This window comes from Centroberyx affinis, unplaced genomic scaffold (genome assembly GCF_046629955.1).
Source record: "Centroberyx affinis isolate AG114_WGS23_722 - 3 ecotype Tasmania unplaced genomic scaffold, CSIRO-AGI_Caff_v1 ptg006188l_1, whole genome shotgun sequence".
Lineage (NCBI taxonomy): Eukaryota > Metazoa > Chordata > Actinopteri > Beryciformes > Berycidae > Centroberyx > Centroberyx affinis.
The window spans coordinates 1-27500 of NW_027283140.1; the positions used below are offsets into that span (position 1 = coordinate 1).

General features: G+C 40.6%; 1 protein-coding gene and 1 long non-coding RNA gene across 2 annotated transcripts in view; both read right to left on the minus strand.

Annotated features, from left to right (window-relative positions):
• Positions 1 to 1246: 1246 nt before the first annotated feature.
• On the minus strand, positions 1247 to 18069 carry LOC139638198 (uncharacterized). The gene is made up of 4 exons (XR_011694762.1): positions 17785 to 18069; positions 15135 to 15178; positions 14884 to 14965; positions 1247 to 1379 (listed from the first exon to the last, which is right to left on the minus strand). It is a non-coding gene; the product is annotated as an uncharacterized lncRNA (long non-coding RNA).
• Positions 18070 to 26953: 8884 nt separating this feature from the next.
• LOC139638199 (diacylglycerol kinase theta) overlaps positions 26954 to 27500 on the minus strand; it is a 30602-nt gene continuing 30055 nt past the window's right edge. Inside the window, exon 23 of the mRNA XM_071512244.1 lies at positions 26954 to 27500. This exon is cut by the window's right edge and continues 1083 nt beyond it. The gene's annotated coding sequence lies outside the window, so the exon portion shown is untranslated.

A 27500-nucleotide genomic window follows, 5' to 3' on the forward strand; every position in this document is an offset into this window, starting at 1 on the left:
TTAACTAATTTATACATTATTTAATAGTTTATAAAGATGACTTAAATAATGTATAAATTAATACCTTAGTTAACATGAACACCATTAGTAAATGATTACCAGACACATTAGTTAAGGGTTAGTTAATGCTTATTAAGCATTAACTAACCCTTAATTAATGCACCCTTATTGTAAAGTGTTACCCTAAATATATATAAATACTACATAATATATAAAACTACACTATAGCACTGCATATATACTACATATAAATACACTGCAACACTGCATAATATATAGATTATATATAAATACACTATAACAGTACATATATACTGTATATAAATGCACTAATACCCTATAACACTACACATATATATATATATATATGTAGTGCGTGGGGTGTGCAGGGCTGTCACTGCTGCACATGGGGGATTCTCTGATGGGCGGGGGGTTTTGGGGTTTGGGGGGTTTGGGGGGTGGAGCAGTTGTTTGTAGTGGAGGTGGTGGTTTGTGTTTGTGGCGCTCTCAGTGTCTCGGCTGTGTTCTTTGATCAGTCTGGTGCTGCCCTGGTGGACTGGGGTATCGGTTTCTCTCGGGGGCTTGGAGATTTCTTGGTGGTTCTGGACTCCTGAACGGTAGTGTACCTGTACCTGTACCTGTATCTCCAGTGTATTGCTTTCTTGTGGTTAGGCACACACTTCTATGTAAAGTTCCATCTGTTTTTAATGGTATCTCTGTTTGTTTTTAGTTGTATCTGTTTATCTCTTGTATGTCCTTTTATTCCTATTTTTATTATTATTTTTTATTTATTTGTATTATTCAGCTCTATTTAATTGTGGAGTTTTACATTACTGTCTCCTTGGGTTTTATTGTATGTAAAGCACTTTGTAAACATTGTTTTTAGAAAAGTGCTATACAAATAAAGTTATTATTATTATTATTATTATTATTAATATACACTATATATTACACTAACACAATATATAAATACCCTGCAACACTGCACATATATTTACCATTTATAAATACACTATAACACTATATATTAATACTGTATATAAATACACTGATACACTAAAACACACAATCATACTCAGTAGATAGTGGTCTTGTTGTGCTGTACCATGTGTGTCAGTATGTACTGTACTACTGTGTCTCCATACAAATATCACCAAGATTCATGTACTTTTATTGTACTTGAATACAGTGATTCTGAATATTCTGCTTGTAAGCAGAAGTACTGTAACGACAGAATCTGGTGTCAAGCTTTAGGAAGTGATTTATTCAACAGGCTGCATTAAAGTCTCGATCTCATATTTTCTCATATCGACCCTGGTCTGGGACAGGTGAGTTTACCTGCTTCGGCTGCTCGCTGATCATCAGGTACGGTCCGTCTGCTGGAACAAAGAGACAAAAACTCAGCATGAACTTTCACACACAGTTCAGATTTCCTGTGGAAGTGAGCAGCACTGCAAAAATATGCACAAACATGCAAAAACACAGAGTTTCGTTTGATTTGATGTGTGTGTTCCACGTTTGTTTGTACTGATTGTTTGTACTTTAAATTGCCCCATGTGAGATGTATAAAGTTGTGTCGTATTAAACTGGAGAGACAAGCTGTTGATGGTCGGTCTCTATTTGTTCCCTTTGTTTTCTGTAAAGCACTTTGTGACAAACCGCCTACAGAAACAAATCTGACACGAGGTGAGAGCTTCTTTTCTCTGCCGTTGCATCCTGCTGCTCAAAACAGAAAATTGGGATTTTTTTGAGGAAGTGATCGTCACTGAATTCACAACTGTGAAAAGTCGGGTGTGAAACCATAAAGAGATCTAAACTGGTAAAGTGACGACACATCCGCACTAAAACTCAATTCATAACCATCATTTCTGCATTTTCACATTCTTGTCATTTATGTGACGCTGTCATCCACAGAGACTTCCAGTAGAGTCCACAGTAGAATAAACTTCAATTCTTACATCACCAACATTATAACCAATAGCGAAAAACACCCAGATAATAGATGTAACAAAGTAGGGCTGAACGATTTTGAAAAAATATCTAATGGCGATTATTTTGACTGATATTGCAATTATGATATGATTTGCGATATTAGAGGGAATGATAATTTTTACATCATTATTCTCATTTTCATTGAAAAACGTCTATTTCTGCGGGGATCTGTGCCAAACAAAGATGTTTTCTTAAGTCTGTAGAATATGATGTGTAGGCCAGGACATCTCTGCAGCACCACAATATTTAATTTAAAATGATATTTTGACACATTTCACCTTTAACAAATATTGCGCCTCCTGCGATCTGAAAATTGCAGTAGGCCGTATTGCGATTTCGATAAAATTTCGAGTAATTGTTCAGCCCTAGAGCAAATACTCCTGTGACCCCAGGATGACCGGGGATGATAGAGAAGTGTGAGGGAAATAAGAGAAATAAGCACCGAGGAGAGAGGAAGATGGAAGCGTTTGATTTTCTGTTTCAGTCATCATGGGATGGAGACAGACCAGGCAGCAACACATGGACCCTGCTGATCCAGGAACAGTGCCTGAGAGGCTGAGGCGGCCACACTGACCCATCAGAAAACAGACAGCAGTATGGATGATAGATGTGTGTGTGTTGGTTTGTTCTGAGCGTCAACATGGCGGCGAGGCAGAAGAACAGGAAGCTTTGCTCATAACGGAGCTGCTCGACAGAAACAAGAAGAAACAGACTCTGCTGAGCTGGAAAACCTCCAGTCCTCCCAACGCTCCACCAGGCTTTCTTGAATAAAAAAACCCAGTAGGAACGAATTGGCTGAACGGACCCTGACGAATCCGAAAGCGGTGGCGTCTAAACTTCCTGGATGTTAACTCGTCTCACATCAGTTGAAACTCAACTTCAAGATGAAGTGAGATCAAGTGAGTGAGCAAGTTTTAAACGAAAACTCTAAATCTGCACTGAGTGTGTCACACAGCACCTGATTATCGACACAAACTAGTCCTGAAAAAAGGCCGGGTGACAGCAGGTAATTTGTTTTAGTTTGTCGTCCCTCAGCAGGTGAGGGAAAAGTGACTTTCGGACACTGCTGATAGTTAACAGAGTAAGATACTGACTTCGCAAAGTGAATTGCCAATACAAATGCAGCTAAAATATAGCCTACATAGACTAAGGTTGTCACGATACTAGAATTTCTAACCTCGAGACAATACCCAGGAAAATATCGATATGCGATACCATTTTCGATACCAGGGGGGGGCGGGGGGAATTTTCAATCTTTTTTTTTTAAATATTGTTTTCATGTTCAAATATAATTCGAACATGAAAACAATATTTGAAAGTTGTCTGAGATCAAACAACACATTTTTGATTGACAGGTGTCGATCGCCATCATGATTTGCTCTTTTTTATTAAGGGGAGTGAGCTCATACTGCACAAGCATGTGAAACATCATATTGCCTCCTGGCCTCTGCAGCACAGACTTTAAGCAACTGAGCTTACAGAGACCCAAACTAGTCCCTTAAAATCCGACAACACAGCCAGGGGGAAACCCCGGTGCAAACGAGACAGACGGACGCACGCTTCTCCATAACGTCAGCCCGATAAAACTCATTCAAAACAGATTACCCAGGCTGCTCTAGTCATCAGCCTATCAGAACGCTTTTAGCTTGTTGAAGCAACAGATACCCACCAATGATAGGGAAACATCAGCAGGGCTAGAGTTAGTGGATTATTATTGACAGAATGATTTTAATCGGACATTTCAGCGGGCCTGGACCACGCATCTGAAAACCGGACAGTCCGGCCATCTGGCGACCCTAGGTGATAACGTTAGCTAGCTCTGAAGCTAACGTTTGGTTTGCTAAACTAAATCGGATGATGTGCAGGGTACGTTAACGTTTATGATAAATGTTTAACGCTTCAGTGATGTTGAAACGGGAGCTTTCGCTAACCTCTCCAAATTCTTTATATAGACTGGTGTGTCGGTCCTTAAGGTTCTTCACCTAGTTTGACGTGTTCCCTCCCTTTCATCACCACCGCTCTGTCACATGGTTTGACTGAGGCAACAACCAGCTGACTGCTGTGTGTGTGTGTGTGTGTGTGTGTGTGTGTGTGTGTGTGTGTGTGTGTGTGTGTGTGTGTGTGTGTGTGTGTGTGTATGCGTGTGTGTGTGTGTGTGTGTGTGTGTGTGTGTGTGTGTGTGTGTGTGTGTGTGTGTGTGTGTGTGTGGCTAGTGGAGGCAGAGAAATAATATGTTTGATTTTTCATTAACAGAAAGCACTGCTGGTATCGATACTGTTGCAGATGAGTATTGTATCCGTTTCAAATTTTCGTATCGATACTTATCGAAGTATCGATACTTTTGACAATCCTAACATAGACACACACACACAACTGAACAACTGAACAGAGAAATAAAGAACCCCCCCCCCCCCCCTCCTCCTCCTCCAGTAACCTTTAACTGTGGTGAACTGCCGGTCCACCCAGCAGTCAGCAGAGTCACCAACAGCAGATCGGTTCTGCTGGGCGTGACGCCGCTGCATCGTCTGTCAGCTGCAGCTTCCTGCTTCCTGCCGTCTACCCGAACTTCCTGCCTGCATGCAGCCACTTCCTCCCACATCAATCCAAATAACTCACTGCGCAACGAAGCCAATATTCAGCCGATATTCATATTCATATACTCCTGATGACATTTAATCATTTAGGATGAAAAAGCTGTCAGTCTGTCTTCAGGTTGCAGGTCTGTCCACCTGTCTCCAGACTGGAAGAGACCAGCAGACAGCTGCTGATAAATTCAGTGTCTGGTTCTCTACTCTCCAGGGAACCAGCCATCATTTAAAGGTCCATATTCTACTGTCTAGAGTTTTACTTTGTGTCTTTCTGTCCATTCAAAGCTGTGTGTGTGGTGTCATGAACCAAAAACACTCTCAATCTATTTTTAAACGTTCATTTTCCAGCATCTCTCTGAGCCTTACCAAGAACAGGCCGTTTCTGTCTCCGTGTCTTTAAGGCTCATTAATATTAACGACCCCTCCGTTCCGATCGGCTAACCGTTTCCAGAGTGAAACGTGAGACGCCGCTGTCGTGGAAATCTGTCAAAAGCACTGGACTCATACACAAAGTAAAGACACAAGCCACTTACTGATTTTGAAGATTAATGAGATTATTATTGAGTCAATAATAAGGAGACATAAGATCACACCCAAAGCTTACATCAGTATGTCTCAACTACAAAACAGAATACTTGATCTTATATAATTTTCTAAGAGACAAAGAAATGATCTGTGGTTGGTCAATACATATTTTCTTAAATACTTTCAACCAATTGGCACAAAGCAATGAGAGAGGGCATCCCCTGATCATGCGTCTACCACATGTGTTTGTCAGACATGCAGTCATGTTACAGGACACCTTCAAAACAGAGCCTCAACATCTGGTTTCACTTAAATGTCTCTACTAGGGTCTCTTTGTCCATAATATAGGTGAAAGGTAAATCAGAACATAATGAATAAATGATAAAACTAGATATTTGACTTAGTTTACCTTGACACCGCGGCCCGGCGGCTACAGGTAGGGAAAACTCTCCGGTAATAAACAACGACAACCGCTCAACCGCTTTGAAAAAAACACTTTGTTAGTCTGTTATTTCTTACAAAAATGCTAATGAGCGAACCTTTGTGACGCCACAAAGTTACGGAAGTCCAAACGACTCGTTTAGAGGCTCGCTGCACTAATATGGATTGTGTGGATTTAGTTTTGATACTTTCACCATGTTTAGATAGACCATCCAACTCCTTTATCACCACAGAGGAGAGGGCAGTCCTGCTTTACATGATATGTTCTGTGATTTTGGACCTATATATAATTAGCCTCATCCATACCTGTAGTACTTGGACCCACAGACAATATTGGCTCCAGAGTCAGTATTCTCAGTATTACTCACACATTCACTAATCAGGAAATCACAGAACTATTTTTCTCTGCCGCAGCACAGAGCTGTGGGGTGAAAGGCGGTTCCTGGCGGAGTGATCCGGTTCCGGACGGTCGGGTCGGATCGTAAACAGTAGAGTTCGGTAGAAGACGATCCGCCGAGGGGAAACGGTCGGTGCCGCCGCTTTCCGGGCCGCGGAGAGAAATACGTCGGTCGCTCTCCGTATCGTTTTCACGGCTTTTCTGGAATATTCTGACAAACAGTTTGGACTCTTTGTTGCAGCAAGAGGCAGCAGAGCTTCAACTGACAGCTGACTGGAGACAAGACTGTCTGTGGGTCCAACAGCTACAGACAATACTGTCTGTGGGCCCAACAGCTACAGACAATACTGTCTGTGGGTCCAACAGCTACAGACAATACTGTCTGTGGGCCCAACAGCTACAGGAGGAAGAGAGGAGTTATATAGAGGAACCGGAACCGGACCCGGGTCCGGGGACCAGCAGGGGTCTTTCAGGGGGTTCCAGAGGGTCCCAAGCAAACTGATGAATTGTTAAACTTCACCATTACTTCATTTACAAAAGGTTAACACAATTAGAGAATGTAGAAGGATGACTGTTTTGATCATAGTTTCTCTGTTATCTCTCAGATTATACAGATAGTCATGGAATTTTGGACAAAATCATATCTGACAATAAAAAAAAATAAAAATCTCATCAAATGGGGGTCCGTGGCTCTAATGTGGACTAAATTAGGGTCCTTGATATGAAAAACGTTGAAAATCAGTGCTTTAAAGTACAGCTGAGCGATATCACCTGACATCCATATCATGATATATTGTCACATTTACCTTTGTATCGATAAATTAAGCGATCATTTGTTTCTATTTTTACCTTGATGCAAAAATATTACATTCTAACCCGAACTCCAGCAACAGAAACAGAAACATCTGTCAGTGACAGCAGCTGTATTGTGTTCTACATGTTGAAACACTACATCAGTGATCACAGTCAGAGGCGGAGGAGACAGAAAGTTGGCTTCTTAACATTACTGGCAATGGAGAGATCTGATCCCCTACAATGACGAGGCAGAAGTACAACGGCCATGTTGGTGAAAAGAGTCTATTAGGTTGGTTAAAGATTCATAGTGTCAGTTTCGGTAAATTTTCGGTATCCTGCCCAGCCCTAACTTAGAGTCCTATTCTTTTTTTTTATTAACTTTGTTTATTGATTTTTTATACACAAATTGACAATAATGTTAAAGCGCTTGTGAGTGACAGTGTCATAGTATTGTAGTACAGTAGAAAAAAACAACAACATAGAATACATAGCAACTACAAAGAAAACACAACACTAACAGTCAGCTTGGTCATATTTCACATATTACAGTAAACATAATAACCTCACCCATCAGGTCAGAATAAGAATAAATAAATAAAAATAATAAGTAAATAAAATAAATTGGGATTCTATTCAGGGATAACTGGGAAGGTAATTTTCTCTGCATAGGCAAAGAAAGGCCCCCACATCTTTTTAAATTTCTTGGAAGAGCCTTTCAATGTATATCGGATTTTTTCAAGCTGTAAATTATTGAAAATTTCTTTTAACCACAGAGTGTGAGAAGGCGGTGTTGGTGATTTCCCTCTCATTAGTATTAGACGGCTAGCCAATAATGTTAAGAAAGCTATCAGACCCGCTTGGAGCCTAGAGTCCTATTCTAATCTAAACATCTAGTTGGCTGCTAAAATACTGACAGCGAGTGGTAAATTTAGTCATTTCAGAAACTACTTGGATCCACGTGGTTTTCATGTTCTGACGCTCTGCTCTTCTGATGCGGGTTGAGACGGGAAAGTCGACATCAGAGGGTACAGACTGCACCGTGGCTCTGAGTGTGCACCAGTGTTTCCTCTGTTACAGAGGTGTGACCAAGTCAACTTCGCTCGAGTCCCAAGTCAGTCTCAAGTCTTGAGGCACAAGTCTCAAATAAAGTCTCAGGTTGAAATGTAGATTACCAAGTCAAGTCCATGTCATTAATGTCAAGTCTCAAATCTAAACAGCAAGTCAAGTCAGTTGTTTTTAGTCATTTTAATAAAAAAAAACTTGGTAAGAGCATCATGAGTTTGATTTCTATAATCAGTTTCAACTTCAATAAATTCAATCATTCCATACAAATTTTTTTAAAACAGAATTTAAATTCAGTCGTCTGCTGGAACAAATCTCATCACTTTCAATCTAAGTCATTTACACAAACACAAGATCTCAAGTCAAGACTTTAGAAACCTTTTCAAGTCATCAGAGTACAAGTCAGAGTCAAGTCCCAAGTCACCAGAACCCAAGTCAAGTCTCAAGTCTTCTCTTCAAGTCTCAAGCAGTTGAAAGTGTGACTTAAGTCTGACTCGAGTCCAAGTCATGTGACTCGGGTCCCCACCTCTGCTCTGCTCCCTGCAGCAGTCTGGCAGAGCCTCAGCAGCTACTCTGCGTGTGTTTTAAAGGTCAAACAGCATGAGCAGGTTTACATTTCACCACAGCAAAAATCCTCCTCATGAATGTTTCTCAATTAAATGAAGTCCACCTTTGTACCAACAACAATTTGAAGGCATTTTCCCCAATTTAATTTCTCACTCACTTAATGCTCTCTGGCTCTGTGGGACAGCAGGGAACTGAATCAAAACGGCACAAACTGAGCATGTGTGTGTTTTCACCTCAGGCAGTTTATTAAATCTCTGCAGTGTTTCCTCCTTCAGTTCAGTTGGTTTGTCCAGGTGAGAACAATGACCTTTGAACTGTGGTGGCACAAAAATAACGGCGCAGAGAGTCTCAGTCCTCTAACAAGAGAACTGCGCTGCGGTTCATTAATCCAACCGACTGCAGGAAACCACCCCAAAACACAAGGGATTATGGGTATGAGAACGCGGATGTTGACATCTGATAGCCAGCAGTTCCTCATGCTTGGAAAGCCGAGCAGAACAAAATGAAGCCTGGACGTTTGATGACGTTTTGGTGGTGCAGAGATTTTTTATTTCCTCTCCCTTTCTCTCAAAAACTCTGCTGGCCCTACACATGTGACCTCTGACCCTTGACCTCCTTACTGCTGGTTGCTTGTCATGCTGATGATCCAAGAATTACAGCTCATTCTACTGTTGATGGATCAGAGACTCACAGAAATGACTAACATGTAAATGTAAAATTAGATAATTTTCCCCTCATCCCACACACACACACACACACACTAGCTTCCCTCTGAGCTCACACCCAGAACCACCCACCTCATCTAAAACTACCGTTCTATCTTTACTTTACCCAGAAGCCTTCAGGAGAGCAACAGAGAAGTGAGAGTGGAAAGACGCCGTGGACTCGAGTCCCAAACTCACCGCAGCGTAGCGATACTGTGACGCCACGAAACTCCTGTTTCACTTTACGCTCCTCAGATGGGAGCGAGGGGAGCGAGCAGCGTGGTGCTTTCACAGGTTTGTTTTCCAAAAAGAGAAAGTGCAGTTTGCTCAGTTCAGAGTTTTTTTCCTGCGAGGCTGAACAGGACAGAGCAGCTGCTTCAGCCCAAAACACAACAGACACTATTTAACAACACAGTCTTTAGAGTGTAACGGGTGCCGACCCAAAAATCACAAAAATAACAAATGAATCGGTCACTATCTGGTTGTTGTAATCACATAATATGATATATCTCCTCTGATGGCTTAAATTGTCTCAAATGTTCTTATTTTTATTATCAGTACTTTTTTTATGATGCCTGTTTGGATGATTTGTATCAGCTGGTTGTAATCACCAGCAGGTTCCTGGCTGCTGTTTAAATTATTATTATTATTGTTTCAGTAACGCTGAGGAAAGCCTGGGGCTGAAACACGTTTTTTTTGCTGCTGTGCATCATTGAAGAAGTGATATACACTGATCTGTGAGTGCTGACCACTTCATTTGTTATTTTTACTATTTAACAGCCAGCTAGATGTTTACAGTAGAACAGGACTGTAAATGGTGGTTGGTTACCTGGAGAGCAGACTAACACATTACTCTGTAATGCTTTGGAGTACTTAGATTACTCTTTTGTGGTAATGAGTAATGTAAATGAGGCTACGTGTGATCTTACTGGTTCACTGTGTATCGGGACTCCCCTCTCCTCTGTGATGATAAAGGAGTTGGATGGTCTATCTAAACATGGTGAAAGTATCAAAACTAAATCCACACAATCCATATTAGTGCAGCGAGCCTCTAAACGAGCCGTTTGGACTTCCGTAACTTTGTGGCGTCACAAAGGTTCGCTCATTAGCATTTTTGTAAGAAATAATAGACTAACAAAGTGTTTTTTTCAAAGCGGTTGAGCGGTTGTCGTCGTTTATTACCGGAGAGTTTTCCCTACCTGTAGCCGCCGGGCCGCGGCGTCTCACGTTTCACTCTGGAAACGGTTAGCCGATCGGAACGGAGGGGTCGTTAATATTAATGAGCCTTAAAGACACGGAGACAGAAACAGCCTGTTCTTGGTAAGGCTCAGAGAGATGCTGGAAAATGAACGTGGAGAAATAGATTGAGAGTGTTTTTGGTTCATGACACCACACACACAGCTTTGAATGGGACCTTTAATATTATCATTTAACTTCTTTCAGTGGAATCATATGGTGTTGATATGGTGATATGGTGATTTTGGGAGATCGTCACACACAATTCTGCTCTAGAGCTGGGCGATATGAAGTAAATATCACGATAATCATAAGGCTTTTTTTCAGTATCGATGTATATCATGACATGGCTCACGTCTGAAAATCACATGTTAAATAATCAGATTCATGTTCATCCCATTGAACTGAATGGTAATGTTAGGTGTGATGTCAAACTAAACTGAAACGTTCAAATAATACTCCATACCTCGTTTTGTCAGAGTTTTTAAACAAAATGTGCTTCTTGTCATCAGTTCAAACAGTAGAAGTGTGTGTCATGATTTCCCAAACATCACCACATCATCACCATATGATTCCAATGAAAGACCATAAACACTAATATTGAATTATCGCCCGGTCCGAGGCAGCTCTGCAGTAATGAAGGACAGAGGCTGCGGACCCGTCACTGGTCAGGTGAAAACCTTGTAACTCCAAAATATCAACTTTCCAGAAACCAAGAAAACCAGCCTTGTTTTCAGAGTGATGATGATGATGCATTGTTGACTTCATCCAGTGGGTTTTGAAGCGGTTTCAGAAGCCTGAGCGGCCGGAGAACTTTCTCAACCCATAGAGAAGCATGAAACCCTTCAATACAACATCAGGATGCTTTATAAATCTCAGTGAGAGGATGTGACTGGTGTGTCAGCTGGGGAACAGACGATCCTAACCGTACTGTCTGTAGAGATCTGGGGCCGGATTCACAAAACCCTCTTAAGAAAAAAAATGTTGTCAAGTGCCATTTTTTTCTTAACTTTAGTCTTAAGAAAAAAAAGTAGGAAAAAATGCTATTCTCAAAAACAGTTCTTATATATTTTCTTAACTTTCTTCTTATGTTTCTTCCAAAGAAAAAACTTAGGAATAAATGGTATTCTTGAAATGAAAGTTCTCAAATTTGTTCTTGATTTTTTTCTTAACTTTCAGACGGCCCTTCACCTGTCTTAAAACTCCTACAGTGAAAAGGTAAGCCTCTAATATCATATATTTAAACACATTTTAGACAAGTAGGTTATAGTTCAAAGTCTTCATAGGTTCCCCTACACCTAACATTAAGATGAACATTTATTGTAAAGCTTTATTTGGTGTAGGGCCAGGTAGGCCTCTGTCTCATGTCTGTTGGAAATAAGCTGCAAATTTTACAGTTACCAACAGCAACCAATGTTTAAATCTTTGCTCTAGTTGCACTAAATAGGTTTTTCCCCAATTGTTTTGTAGATGGAAGCACCTCCTCCTCCCTGGAAGCCTCCTAGCCTTGTCTCCTAGACTCCTAGCCTTGTCTCCTAGCCTCAATGGCAGTAAGCCTAAAGTTTATTAACCAGAATTAATTCAGGCCCTATTTTGAGAAGTTCTTAAGTTGGAAAATTAAAGAAATTTGTAAGAAATGAGACTGTTACTAAGAAAATATTGAGGAATTGCACTTAAGAGCCTTCTTAAGAACTTCCTAAAATTTCCTCTTATGTCATTTCTTAAGATCTATCTTAAGAACACATTGGTGAATCCGGCCCCTGAAGTCCAGGTTTGACCTCCAGTGTCTCAGACTTTTTGGCACGATCCCAAACCAGCCCCTCCCCCCCTCGCCCTCTCCACTCCCCCTCTTTCTGTGCGTTCACATAGAGCGTTCTCCATATTAAGATCCGTCCCAAACCGATTAGCGGGGAGTGTTAAGTGGACTGTAAAACCCTCTGACAGCAAGTCTGCATCGCAGGGCCGGCCCCAGGGTTTTGGTGACCCTAAACAAGAAATTTGTGGCCCTATAACACTAAACATTACACATGCACAGCTGATAAAACAAATTTCCTTGCTTACAGCAGTCATCACATATGGAATGAAACTGTACAGCCCCTTTCATACCAAAGTAATGAAGTAGTAAAGTAGAACTGGTGGTGTGAAGGAGTCTAACCAGCTGATCTCAGTAATGCAACCCAGGAATAGACTTTTTAATTAGGCATTCAAAAACTTGTTATAGTCTGAAAAATATTCCAAGCGTACTCAGAGGGATACAATTGCTGACAACTGTCTTGTGCAGTACAGTGTAATCTATCAAGAGAAAAAAAAAATATCATGCAAGGTTAGCTAGTTAACTGTAAGCCTGTGTGCACGGACGTGTGCGTATAGAGTTCAAACCTGGGTAACCTAAATGTAATTCAGTTTCATAAGTATCATTCAGCAACAATATTATAGCCTACTTTCTATGCCTGTTCATTATTATATTGATAACTCTTTCTTTCTTTCTTTCTTTCTTTCTTTCTTTCTTTCTTTCTTTCTTTCTTTCCCAGTCTCTGCCAGGACTGGTTTTTATCTTTGTTTATTCCCATTTGTTTTTAGTCTCTTATCGTGCTTTTTCAGAATTTTTTATTTGTACCTTCCTATTAGGGCTGGGCGATATGGACCAAAAATCATATCTCTGTATTTTTAGGCTGAATGGCGATACACGATATATATCTCGGTATTTTCTACGAAGTGGGCTAAATGTTCAGTTGTAAGTCAAAGCCACATGTGAGATGTCACAAGCACTTTCATTAAAACAAGACTGTGATCAAAATAAAATGCAAAGACAGGGTTTCCTTCCTTGTTTTAGAACAGTCTGGTAAGTTCAGAAAATGACATCACTTTATTGTAATGCAGCCTTTAAAACCAGGAAAAGACACTTATGCCATATCACGATATTACGATATCCAAAATCTAAGAAGATATCTAGTCTCATATCACGATATCGATATAATATTGATATATCGCCCAGCCCTACTTCCTATCTTGTAATGTACACATTGGAAGCTACTGTACACCAGAATTTCCTTCGGGATCAATAAAGTATCTATCTATCTATCTATCTATCTATCTATCCATCCATTCATCCATCCATCCATCCATCCATCCATCTATCCATCTATAACTGGAGAACTTGCTTTCCTGTATGATTTCACTGCAACAGTAGATCTATACACTCAGAGTAGGGCTGGGCGATATGGACCAAAAATCATATCTCGGTATTTTTAGGCTGAATGGCGATACACGATATATATCTCTGTATTTTCTATGAAGTGGGCTAAATGTTCAGTTGTAAGTAGGGCTGGGCGATATGGACAAAATCAAATATCACAATATTTTTGACCAAATACCTTGATATTGATATTGCGACAATATTGTATTGGATGACTATTGGTGCTTTCACAAAATATTTACACAATGAGATTTTTGATAAATAATCATCAGTAATGTGGATATAATGACTAAGTGGGTAAAGGCAAATAATAGAACAGCTAGAACAGTCTGGTAAGTTCAGAAAATGACATCACTGTACTGTAATGCAGCCTTTAAAACCAGGAAGAGACACTTATGCCATATCACCATATTACGATATCCAAAATCTAAGACGATATCTAGTCTCATATCACGATATCGATATAATATTGATATATCGCCCAGCCCTAACTCAGAGGATTCAAATCCTTGAATTATGAGGCCCCATGATGGAGCACAGACGTGTGTGGCCCCGAGCGCATAAACCGTTCCTGCCCGGGGCCGGCTCTGCTGCATCGATGCAGACTTGCGATCCGTTAGCAGGAAGTGCAGCTGCAACAGGAGACTGGAGGAAACACCTTTCAAATGTTAAGTTCCGTCTTTCTACCTCGGTCAGGTATTTTGATCGTGCTCACACACACACCTTTGTTTTCCTCACGCTGACTTTACAGCCTCAAACAAAATCACGGAATGTGTGGTGAAGTTTAAAACTAAAAAAAAAGGAGAATATCACTTTGACCCTCAGGTCGCTTGACTTGAGAAACCTGTAAATGCGTTTATGCAGTGATGCTCAACCTTTTTCATATCAAGGACCCTAATTTAGTCCACATTAGAGTCACAGACCCCCATTTGATGATATTGTGTCTCTTGGACCCAAATCTGAGAATATTTTTATTGTCAGATATGATTTTGTCCAGAATCCCATGTAGGTAGAGAGATAACAGTGAAACTATGATTAAAAAATAGTAATTTTTCTACATTCTCTTATCGTGTTAACTTCTTGTAAATGAAATGATGGTGAAGTTTAATAACTCATCAATTTGAGGGGGACCCCCTGGAACCCCTCATCTTTGCCTCTCGTAAAATTTGAAAGGGTTTATCGGTCGCCATGGTGACGACTGCTTCCAACTCTTCCAGTGGAGTGACGAGGGCGTCCCACAGTTTCTCAGTGCATTCCCCCCCCCCCGCTTCATTACAGCTGATTTGGAGAGACACTTGGTGGTGAAGTAGCAGTGGGTGGAGGCTGGTTTGGGATTGGGCCTTTACCATGATGAAGATGAAGATGAAGATGAAGTCTTACCTGTCCGCAGCGCTGTGGTTTGTGACATCGGGGGAAAATTTTGAAATTCCCATAATGGATCTATCATTATATTGTCAAGAAGCTGCAAGACAAACACACACACACACACACACACACACACACATACAATGAGAACACAAATTCATCAGTCATGATGTGGAGGCACTTTTCCTAACAAAAGTTAAAAGCTAAAGGTTTCACTTTATTGGCTAAAATACATTATTTACAAATGTATTATCATGTCAGGTTACCTGGTGGTGAGCGGCCAGGTAGTGGTCGTCTCCAGCCATGGTGTCTGCCAACAACACAAAAGATAGTTTTTCATAGTATTCCCATGATGTCACATGCATTTCCTACCAATATGGCGCTTTACAATACACACAGCTCATTGGCTGTGTTTGTCATTTGATTGTAATCACAGTTGCCAAGTCCGCTTATTTGGGCTTGCTCCCTTGTTGTCAAGCAGATGTTTTCAATAGTTTGTCCTGTTGCAGGATCCGTCCACAACCCCGGTCCCTCCGCCACCCCCCCCCCTCTCCCCCATACACATAGGTGACAGTCAGGGAAGCGTTATTTTTTTCCCCACCCGCATTCTGCGAAGACTCTACTCTGCCTCTGATTGATCAGAGCCAATCAGAGGCAGAGCAGAGCGGGTCTTCGTGGAATGCGGGTGGGGAAAAAAATGAGTGAGACAGACGTTTCAATTTCAATCAATTTCAAGGCAAAATGTTTTGGGCCACGCCACATTTTCCACTCGTGTTTCACCACCTGCTCAAATGGTTTTAAGAACATGTTTTCACATCATTTTAGTTTATTTAAGACTTTTCTAATTCACTTCAATAGTTTGTCAGACATCGGTCATCAGCTAACCGTTCATATTTGACCATTTATTGTAAAGAACATTTGCCAATGGGAACGATGGGTGTTTCTGGGTTGTAATCATTTAAAAATGGGATCTTCTGCAGTCCCTGTCGCATTGTTGCCGACATTTATGTGAATGTCCTGGCTTAAGTCACTCTATACTGTCTTTTTTTATTGCTGAGAGATATATTTAAACTGAAAGAAGGAAAATCTGAGTTTGGTTCTATTTTATGACATGTTAAAAGCAATAATAGACAAAGAGTTTGTGGATTCAGGATGGGTTTTTTGTGTGTGTGTGTGTGTGTGTGTGTGTGTGTGTGTGGGGGGGGGGGGGGTTATTTTCCTACCGTGTTGTGATGTAACAGAATACTATGAATATAGAACATTTCAGTTCTATAGTTGTAATAAGCAGTGATGAAGTGGTAAATCAAAGGAGCTTAAACTATGACCTCCAGTTGAAATACTTTGTGAAAAGTATTAATTTCTGTTTTTTCCCTTTAAAAGACCCCAGCTCCATATAACCTAGATCCATTTGCTGCTAGTTACCATGCTGTGAACTGTGAATTTATGCCAAAGATTCAGCCTGAAAATTGGATAAACTCTATTCTGCAAATAAAAAGTTCGGTAGAGTGATTTTAGGTTGCTTTAAAGGAATAGTTCACCCAAAAATGAAAATCATCTCCTCCCCCTCATGCCAGTTGAAACTCAGGTGAAGTTTGTCCATATAACACACAGGGAGGCTGCAGCACAACTCCATAGCAGCCTTCTCCAAAACAACTGGAGTCAGTGGGGACCAGTTCTTCAGAGTTCCAAGAAGACCTACAGTATATTTACACCATCATTTAGTGCAAATCTGAACTACAGCTGATTGATTTGCAACAAATAATGGTGTATAGGTCTTTCTATTCACAGTGTGATTGTTTGTCTGTTTTTGTTTTGGAGCTCTAAAGAACAGGTCCCCATTGACTTCAGTTGTTTTGGAGAAGGCTGCTACCAAGTTGTGCTGCAGCCTCCCTGTGTGTTATATGGACTAACACATTTCACCTGTGTTTCATTTGGCATGAGGGGGAGGAGATGATGACAGGATTTTCATTTTTGGGTGAACTATTCCTTTAACCTTCACTGTATCTCTAATGATATTGCCAAGAGGCAACTCAACTTCAATAAAAATAGCTTAGACTATAATTAAGAAACAATCACTTGACACTTGTTGCTGCTTGCCATCGCGCGCTCCCGCACTAGCACCGGCTGGACATGAACGCGCCTGTCTGAGTTATGCTAGCTCTCTGGCTAACAGCTAGCTCTGTTGGGGTGTTTTGTTGTCTATCTCGTTAGAACAACCTTCAACAAGTAAACATACGTGTTTTCTCAACTCGCTATTTGAGAACACCGCCAGCAGTTACGTTTCTGCTCATTGTTACACGTTACAGAAAGTCTTGTCATTGCAAATTGCTACCAGCAGTAGCTAACAGGTAGCTAGCCCCGATACATTCCGTTCTCTTGTATGGAGAGAACGCGACGCGAACCTCCACCTGGCAGTTACATGGTTCTTTGCTTATCGGCAAAGGAACATACAAGGTAGAAAATAAGTGAAGCCCTAATACGAGTCACAAGAGTCATTAGGATCCAGTCTTCAATTCGGCATGTATAAAACCCACTGAACAGCTCTTGGTTTAATAAAATGTAAACTTTTAGGACCAGTTCGCCTGTTATTCCCACTATATTCTTTCACCAAACTATACCGTGGGCCGAATATACCAGCAATTTACGATTAAAAACACGTCTTAAGTCATGTTCTACAAGATGTGCAAGTTTGGCCATAAGCAAGCGAGTTCTGTGTGACGGTCTCTCCACACATGAGTGGACGGAACGTATCGGAGCTAACAGTTAGCTGGCTAATAAGGAAGTGAGTAGCATAACAAAGCAAGTTGGCAAGACTCACATTGTTGTAACAGATCACGGTAACGCTAATGTTAGCTATGATAATGAGCAATGCTGTTATCTGTCTTATAATCACACAATACACAGGCATTGTCTTACCTAGTTAGCTAGGTCAGGTCAAAAGTCGGATCCCCTCAACATGAAATATCAGTGACAGTCCTCCAATCCACTTCAGCTCAGTTGACTTTTGCACATCATTTCGCCATGCCCGTGCTGAACCAGTGGATCCATGAACAAGAACTAAATCACATTAAAGCACGTCATGACGCGATAAGACCGCGTTATTACAGTTTATAACAAGACAATAACTAGCTCTGAGTAGACAGACTGATATTTGTCCAGATACGCGCAACAAAAGCCAGCAGGTGACACCAAGTTGGTCAGTTGTTCATAAAGTTGACTTCCTTCCCCACTGGAAATTCCCTGTGACGTAGTTGGTTCAGCCAGAGAGGAGGTAAAAACGAAGAGGTCTCTCTCTCTCTTACCCAAATTTTAATTTCTACAAACGTCATCAAGAAGCGCCACAGCCTTGGTTATGCCCTCACCTGAGGGGATTATCAAATCCAAGAACGTGTTCTTGAGGAGAATGTTCTTCCCAAATTGTCTTTAAAGGTGGACTGGACACACTGATCTGTTGTGTCTGTCCCTATGTGTAATTTTGAATTAATTTTCAATAAGAGGCGTCTGTTGTCTGGACAGGACGATGGTCTCCGTCAGATCTCCATCCATTTTGATGGACAAAAACGTTTTATTTTTTTATTTATTATTATCAACAGCATCAGATATACAAAATTATCCAAAAGCATAAATGGAGTAACAGAACAGTAGAATATAACAACAAAGAATAACAGACATACAAATATACAACGTCAGAGGTTACAAACAAAGCTTGACACAAATACAAAATGAAAATGGTGCAGTAAAAATTATATTAAGATGTTAAATTTGGAGCACAAATTTAAGGTTTTCACAGCTTTCCTATTGCATGAGGTAGATAATGTTCTAATGTAGGACTCTGCGTCCTTTTTAAAGGTACAAAAAAAGGGTTTCGTTTTTAACACCTTACATTTATGGATATAAAACTTGGCCAGCAATATGATGAGATTACACAGAAAAAATCATTTTCTAATTCTTTCCTATAATTTGTAAAACCAAACAAAACATCCTTCAAGCAAAGTACAAAAGAGTCCAGTATAAAACGATGGACAAAAACTTGGATGGATGCATTTGTCATCATCCGTTTAGCCAATCAGAATCGAGGAGGCGGTCCTAGGTCTGTTTTTGGGGAAAATGTCGGCGAACACCAAGACCTTGGAGGAGACTGTAATTGTAAGCTACACCATCCTGTTGTACAAAACATCATCACATGATTCCAAAGACAAAATGGAGGAAGCCTGGCAGAATGTTGGGATGACTGCACAACTGCCAGGTTGTTTTTTAGTGAATAAATCCAGGATTACATGTAACAGATTAACTAAGCAGGGAGCTAGCTAAAGTTACAGTAGCTATACCTCAAACATGATTTCTCACATTCCAACACAAACCAACTGACAGAAATCTGTCAAAACATCCTGTCCTTTTTCTGACGCATCAGTATGGCCGCCATCTTGGAGAGAATTCACATTTCTGAAGAAGGAGAGCTCAGAGAAGCTTCTGACATTTTGAGACGGACTGTGCTCCACGTTTTCTGAGCAATTAAGACTCACAGCAGTTGTTTTCCCAGCTGGTTCAACCTGCTCTCTATTACAGCTACAGATTGTTGTGCTGTTTGGGGCGTGATGCGTCGTTCTCGCAATGAATCTTGGGACTTCCTTTTCGATCTCATTGGCCAATTCACCATCTGATGCATCCTCCATAGTTTGAAGTTGACAAGTAACATTAAATAGTAGCCTACTTCCGGGATAAATTAATGTTAAACTAGTGAGATATGGCCATCTGTTAGATATTAAATATAAAACATTAACAATATTAAACATTTCAGGTTTAGAAAAAGCAGGAAGTTGGGAAGGCTGCTGCAGGATCTGCATCAAAACCAGGTGAGCAGGTCTCTTCAGGTTAGTCTTCAGGTTAGGTTCCACTACAGGCTACAAATGTGTTGGAAATTGTTTCCTTCCTTTGTATCAAAAACATAGCGACAAGTTTCAGTTTGGCGGATCCTTCATCAGGGTCAAACTGAGGCGTCGGTATGTTTTAATACTAGTTGGCCATGTGAATGAAAGGCTTTTAAATGTAAAACAAAGTGCCTCAAACCCCCTTTTTGGAATTGCTACCTATAACAATGTTATACAAGGGAGGGAAGCAATGAACTAAATTTTTGTAGCCGCATTTCAGGTTTATTTGGACCAAAGTCTTCTTAACATCCAGAGATAACACTGATTTTTTTCTGATGACTAGCTGTTGACGGTTATGATGAGGATTAACGCCCACTTTACAGACCAGAAGCAGAAGGTGAGGCAGTTTTTTTTTACTGTGGAGTGATTCATCTTCTCAAACAGACACCATCTTTGGTGAAGGGTAAGTTTTGACCTGTTCACCTTCTGCCTCCTGCTGGTTAGACACAGCAGCACCCAGTCCAGACTGGTGGAAATACTGGGAGCAACACACACATTCTCTCTCTTGAAACACACACCAGTATCAATTTAATATCTTAAAGAAAACTATCTAGGACTTTTCAATGCAATATGGTTTTAATAGGATAAAAACTTGGTAAGAGCATCATGAGTTTCAACTTCAATAAATTCAATCATTCCATATAAATTCAGAAAACAGAATTTAAATTCAGTCGTCTGCTGGAACAAATCTCATCACTTTCAATCTGAGTCATTTACACAAACACAAGATCTCAAGTCAAGACTTTAGAAACCTTTTCAAGTCATCAGAGTACAAGTCAGAGTCAAGTCCCAAGTCACCAGAACCCAAGTCAAGTCAAGTCTCAAGTCTTCTCTTCATGCATCAAGTCAAGTCTCAAGTCTTCTCCCCATGCATCAAGTCAAGTCTCAAGTCTTCTTTTCATGCATCAAGTCAAGTCTCAAGCAAGTAAAGCTGTGACTCGAGTCCAAGTCACGTGAAGTCAGGAAAGCGTCTTCCAGGAGAGGACCAGGTTCTCAGACCAGGAGGAGCTGATCCTCGTCCCGGACCGCTGTGGTTCACAGAGATCACATTCTGATGAAGACAAAAGGACGACATCATCTGCAAACAGTGAGATGCCACCTTATGTAGTCATGATACCTTTTCAGAAAACCTTAATTTGCACAGAAAATCCAGGAAAAATGTAAGCCCACCACCTCCCCACTGTGCCTTAAATGCAAAACAAATACTGGCAGCCTTACACATTGCCTTTGGTCCTGCCCCAAATTACAAAAATACTGGGAAACTGTCCTGTATGAAATGCAGAACATTTTAGGAACTGAGCTTGAACTGGATCCAGTATCACTTCTCCTTGGTCTCCCTAGTGTGCACATTACTAATCTACATCATAGAACACTGTTTAATGTCCTGACTGTGCAAGGAAAAACAGATTACTTCAGTGGATTTCCTGTAAGGCTCCCACGATCTCTGGTTGGAAGGATAATAATGGAGCATATCCTGCTGGACCTCCTGACTTGTCCAGTACACTCCAAGACAGCTAACTTGAATATGTAAATGTGAATGTATCTGCCATTCTATCTAGAGCTTTTATATGAAGCATTTGAGATGCTAAGGTCCAACTGCGGTGGTTGTTGTGGTGATACTGTGATAGCTGACTCGAAATAATGTGCAATGTTTGACAGATGTGCCTTTTTGTTTTCCCTTTTTTTTCTCTTCTCTTTTCTTTGATTGGCTGTGCTGGCTGTGCTGAGCTGTACAGTGTTACATTCAGATTGTTGTTACCCCTTTCTGTCCTTTGTCTGTTAAGTGGATAATAAAAAATTCAATAAAACATATTTTTTTTAAAAATGAAATCCAGGAAAAAAGCATTATGTCAAGATTAGGATGGATGTGTTTCATCATTAAATTGCCATTAACAGCTGAAAATGTGAGTTTAAGTTTTCATATTCCTTTAACGTCACCAAACTGGAAATCCTAAATTGGTCTGTTTTGCTAAAATTGTGTTCATTGAAGCCTCTGCAGCCTCCTACCTGTTATGATTGAACTCGTTCTCACTGTGTTCACCTGCTCAGCTTTACCAAACCAGACTTTCACTCCAGGTTCCTCCTCACATCTTCTACTGGAACCAGACTGCTTCAGATCTGTACTCATTTCACTAATTTGGCTTCACACAATAAAGGAAATCTGACACTGGCTTTAGTTCTTAGATGTTCTTAGTTTATTATGATTAAACACACATTTTATTTGTTACATTTTGTCTTTTAACATATCCTTAGATTTAGTTATTTAAACATATATATACTGTATATATATATACTGTATATTTAGATTTAGTTATTACAACATTCATAATAACCTGAACATCACACCTAAAAGCATCTTTAAAACAATTAGTGCAATTTACAGTTAAAACTTTACAGTTCAAACTAAAAAAACAGCTTTTGTCTGCAAAAATATACATATCTATTCAGTTTAACATTAAACTTCAATAAAACCTCAAGTAAAAACTTAATATAGTTACGGCAAACGAGAAAAACAAAAAAAAATCGAATCGACAACAGAACTCAACTAGAGGCACGTTAGCTCACCATGGTCTAGGTTAACATACCACCGCACCAGCAGGAGTGGAAACAAACACACACACACACACACACACACACACACACACACACACACACAAACACACACTTTAAACGTCATACCACTGAGGTTGTAGAAGCGTTTCGATGAGGCACTACGTGGACTTCAGGCCAACAGACACCAAACCACAGACCGGCCTGGTTTAATACAGGTGGGGGGGAGGGGAGGGGGGGGTTGGGGGGGGTCTTACGGCTACAGGCACGACTGACGCAGAAAAGCAGTAAACTTACTAACTGCACATTTGCGACATTCAACACAGAAACAGTTCTTTGTGGCATCGACGCAGAGTTTGTTATGCAGCTGTCGGCATGGCAACGCTGCACAGACATGGACAGACACATGGCACTTGTTAGGGCCCTAGATTGAATTATCTTATAGTTTAAAACTTTGGCCATTTTCGGCATGGACCCTATATATTTCCCCATTATTTCCCATCATACCGATCGATTCTGGCCCAGATTTCATCATTTGCTTCACTATTGACATTTGCTTCACACTGACGTTCACTCTATACTGAGACATGCATATATTTAATTTCCAGTTTATCCATGACCTGTCAGTATATATTTTGCACTACTTTACACAGTGAGACGGGCAGCCACAGCAGAGGAACCAAGGAGGAACCAAGAAAGTGCTACAGCAACGGCCAAGGTAGCATCAGGCCTGACTTTAGATTATTTTCATTCACATCTTTTTACCAACATGTTTCATTACAGGCTGATCGTCAATATGTTGAAAAAGACAAGCTTTGAAATTTGAAATTACACTTTCAAATTTTGGGCTAGTATATTTCTCTAATTTTAACGTATTTTGGACATTCAAATAGAAAGTGCGGTTCAGTTCACCTAATGCAGTTCACAATGCTGACAAAGCCTTTTGTCTTTAGGCAGCCATGTTTTTTTGTGTTTCCCTCTTTCAATCTCAAGATTATGGTCACTAATTCTTATTTTTGTAAGCATTTTTCTGTGAGTTGTATTTTGAGTGTTTAAATATTGTGCCTGTTTAATTTTGTGAAAAAGAAAAAGATAAGCTTTGAGTGATGTTTGGAGCGTCCATTGACCAGTTAGGACTGAACTGGAGAGCAGGCAAGCAAGTTGCTCTGTAGGGAACAACTGACCAGGTTTTAGTCAGAATCGATCGGTACGATGGAAAACAGGGTCCAGATTGAAAATAGACGGAATAATGCTTTCACAGCCACCAGAGCCTCCACCTGCTGCACTTTCATGCACCGACATGTAAATCACTCTCTCATTTCTGCTTTCAACGGCCTGGACATTCCTTCAGTCTGAAGAGGGGCAAAACACTTTGAGTATCATCTTTGGACAGTTTAGCTTAACAGTGGTAGAACATCTGCTGGCAGGATCGGCTGTGCTTTTTCAGGCTGACGAATCAAACGGCTGAAGCTGGATGGCAGACAGACCGGCTCTTTACAGTAATGATTGGTTACATCAGTAGGGACGGACGGGGAAAGATGCACGCTGCTGTAAATACACAACACTCACCTCTACATGGAAGCTGAACTACAGTACTTCATGCATGGAATAAACATTGTGACGGTATCTCACATCTATACAGCAATACCACTCACTAGCTACATCCTACTGTCAGTACACACAGTGTCAACTGTAGAAAACACAACTACTGCGTCCCAGCAGACTTCCACACTTCAGTTCCTGCAGGTTCAGACACTGTAGAAGTCCCAGCTAAAATCCTGCTGCAGTCTGGATCCTTCCCCAAGAGGAACTGTTTGGAAAAATATGTAGTTGTTCTCTTTTCAGCCAGAAGAAGTTACAGCAGAAGGAATTGTCTGCTGAGAAGATGGTTGAGAGACAGTTTGCAAATTTGGACCTAATGCATAACGTTCAAGAAAGAATTATCTGCAGTACTGATGCAGGATATATGCAAGATAAGTGCATGAGCGGGAACTTCTACAATGGCTGCTATTGCTATTACAACTGTATTACTGCTGCTACTACTGTATCTCCTCTTCATGACCAGTTATCTGAGGTTCGGTCGAAGTGCTAAACAGACAGACTTGTCCTAGCTGTGGTCATGGAGGGGAGAAGGCGAGGAAGCAGAAGAACTGGAAAAAAGAGGAACGCAGTCGCTGAAAATAAACAGTTGAAGTCACCGGTGTATCAGCGTTTGCTCTCAGATCCCTGTTCCTTCAAAGCCAGAAACCCTCAGTGAAATCTGAGTTATCGACCTCACAAGCAGCTGCTGGAACGAACCAAACCAGCTTTAAAAAAAAAAAAGAGTCGTCCCGTCAAAATACAACGGTAAGAAAAGCTTAATTTCCCTTAACTTGGGTTGGAGGCTTTGAATGAAAACAGAATCCTTGAACTGCAAGTCGAGCACAGGATAGTAATATATTGTTACCTACTAGCACCAAGTGACACCAAAGTCAGTCAATTAACGCAGAACTTGGATTTCAAATAAAATAAAAAAACGACTACAACCGAAACACATCAATAAAACACTGTTGTGGCTACATCAGGAGTCGGGACCTTCACCGTGAGATCCCTCTTCTCTTCCGGAGCTTTCCTGCGACGGCGGCTGCATTTCTTTAAGTTCTGCATCGCTGGGAATGTGGACGAAGTGCCTCCATCATGAAATCCTCCGAGGTCTTTCCCGTCAGAGGCGTCTGTGTAAAAGTCAGCAGCAGAGACTCGTCTTCACCGGTTTCCTCAGAGATTTAGGATTCGGATCTCACCAGCTGCCAGCCACATGTTGGTGAGGTTTGACTCTGCCTGGTCGGTCCGCTCTGCAGGGAGCCAACCATCACCTGGAGTCATGTTATATTCTACAAGTTGGCTGGAAAAAATTTGGGATTTACCAGCCACTGTGTCCTCCCTCATGAAAAAAGTTATAGGTGAAAACCCACATTTGAATATGAAGCACGTGCTTTTTGGAAATTTCCCATTTCCCATGTGAAAATGACATTTCATCTGTGAATGGTCTCTTTGCATGTGAAATTAAGTTTTCACATGTGAAACAAATATTGCCACATGTAATGGCAGGTGAAAACGTGAAATTTTTTTTCGCATGTGAATTGAAATTTTCACAAACTGTCATGTGATGTCACAACATGAAAACCATTGATCACATATGAAAACCACCAAAAAGCACATGTGCTTTTAATTCACATGTGTGTTTTCAGGTGACGTTTTTGTGAGGATGGATGTTGACTCTGTGGAAGATTACCAGCAGCCAAATGTTGGTAAATTTTGGCTGTAAGTTACTCTACCAGCCACTAGTAACGAACCATCACCTAGAGCAGTGGTTCTCAACGTGGGGTCCGGGGACCACCAGGGGTCCTTGAGGGGGTTCCAGGGGGTTCATTTACAAGAAGTTAAGACAGTTAGAGAATGTAGAAAAATTACTATTTTTTATCATAGTTTCACTGTTATCTCTCTACCTACATGGGATTCTGGACAAAATCATATCTGACAATAAAAATTCTCAGATTTGGATCCGAGAGACAAAATCTCATCAAATGGGGGTCTGTGGCTCTAATGTGGACTAAATTAGGGGTCCGTCATATGAAAAAGGTTGAGAATCACTGACCTAGAGCGTTTGGCCGGTAAAAAGCGGAAGTGGCTGGTAAATTTTTGGAAATCACCAAACAATGTGGCCGGTGAAAAACAAGTTGACCTTTCTGCCTCGGATACTGGTGAATGTAGGAGCCACAGAGTTCCAGTCCTTTACCAGGCGGTGGGTGAACACCTTCAGCTTATGTCTTCATGAGTTCAGTTCTATTAAATGCACTTCAGGTTCAACAGCGACACAGGCTAGCTGAGGTCAAGGAACCTGTGAAGAGGGAAAAGTTACAAACTAAATCCTGCAGCAGTTTGTATTGTAGCGGATGGGAAGTCCATACTTAAGTTTTTGAATCCTAAATTTCAAATGCGTTCTACCTCGGCAACGACACAGACGGTAATCTGTTATTTGGTTTGAGGTGTTTTCATGTGTGTTTTGATTGATTTTCGTACTCTTCTATTTATTTTTCAGATGTGACCACTGCTGTGAAGGGAAGCTAATAATATTACGTTCACTAAGATCTTATTCTGTCAGGTAACGTTAAATAAATATCCGCATGCCAACTCATCTTTATGCCATCAACTACAGTTAACAGCTAAAATACATCGTTGCAATTTCAGAGCATTAAAGCTAATTAGCAAACTGTTGGCTAACTATGTGATTAGCGAAAACAAGCCGTAACATTACAGATTTTCTTTCTTTAATTTATTTAAAGTTGGCCGACAGAATGAGCTCTAGTGAAGTTAATGTTATTTTTCTCACCTTCACAGCAGTGGTTGAGGACCAGTCAAATTGACACATTTATAAGTCAAAATTCACTATAAAAATACCCAAAACTACTAACACCGAGAACGGCCGTGCTTGCAATTATTTTTTTTAATGCCATTATCTCGAGATCACGAGTTAATTATCTCGTTATCTCGAGACAACAAGCTTTGTTATCTCGAGATAACGAGATAATCAACCCGTTATCACGAGAAAACAAAATGTCATTTCCTCTTATTACTTATTATGTTTATCAGAGATCAGGAGCCATGCCAGCATGCAGAGATGGCGTCTTGACAACTGACAACAACATAACTGCAGCAAACAAAACTACACATTTATGCCTTGACTTCCTGTTCAGTTATGAATCCTCCCCGACAGTCATGACAGTGATCTTGAAGGACTAGAATCAGGTGTGATCAAATGAACCAGACACAAATTTTCGAGTTCTCCATAATTATCTCGTGATCTCGAGAAAACAAAAGTCGTTTTCTCGTGATAAATTATCTCATTATCTTGAGAAATCGGCCTTTTGTTTTCTCAAGATAACGAGATAAATTAACCCGTTATCTTGAGAAAACGAGCTTTGTTATCTCGAGATAAAGAAATAATTAACTCGTGATCTTGAGATAACGGAATTAAAAAAATAATTTCAAGCACGGCTGTTCTCGGCTTCTGTACAAAACCTTAGCTAGCAAACCAAACAAATGACTCTTGGTGTCGTTGACGAGGCAGAACGTGTTTGAAAATCAGGCTTCAAAAACTTAACTATGGACTTCCCA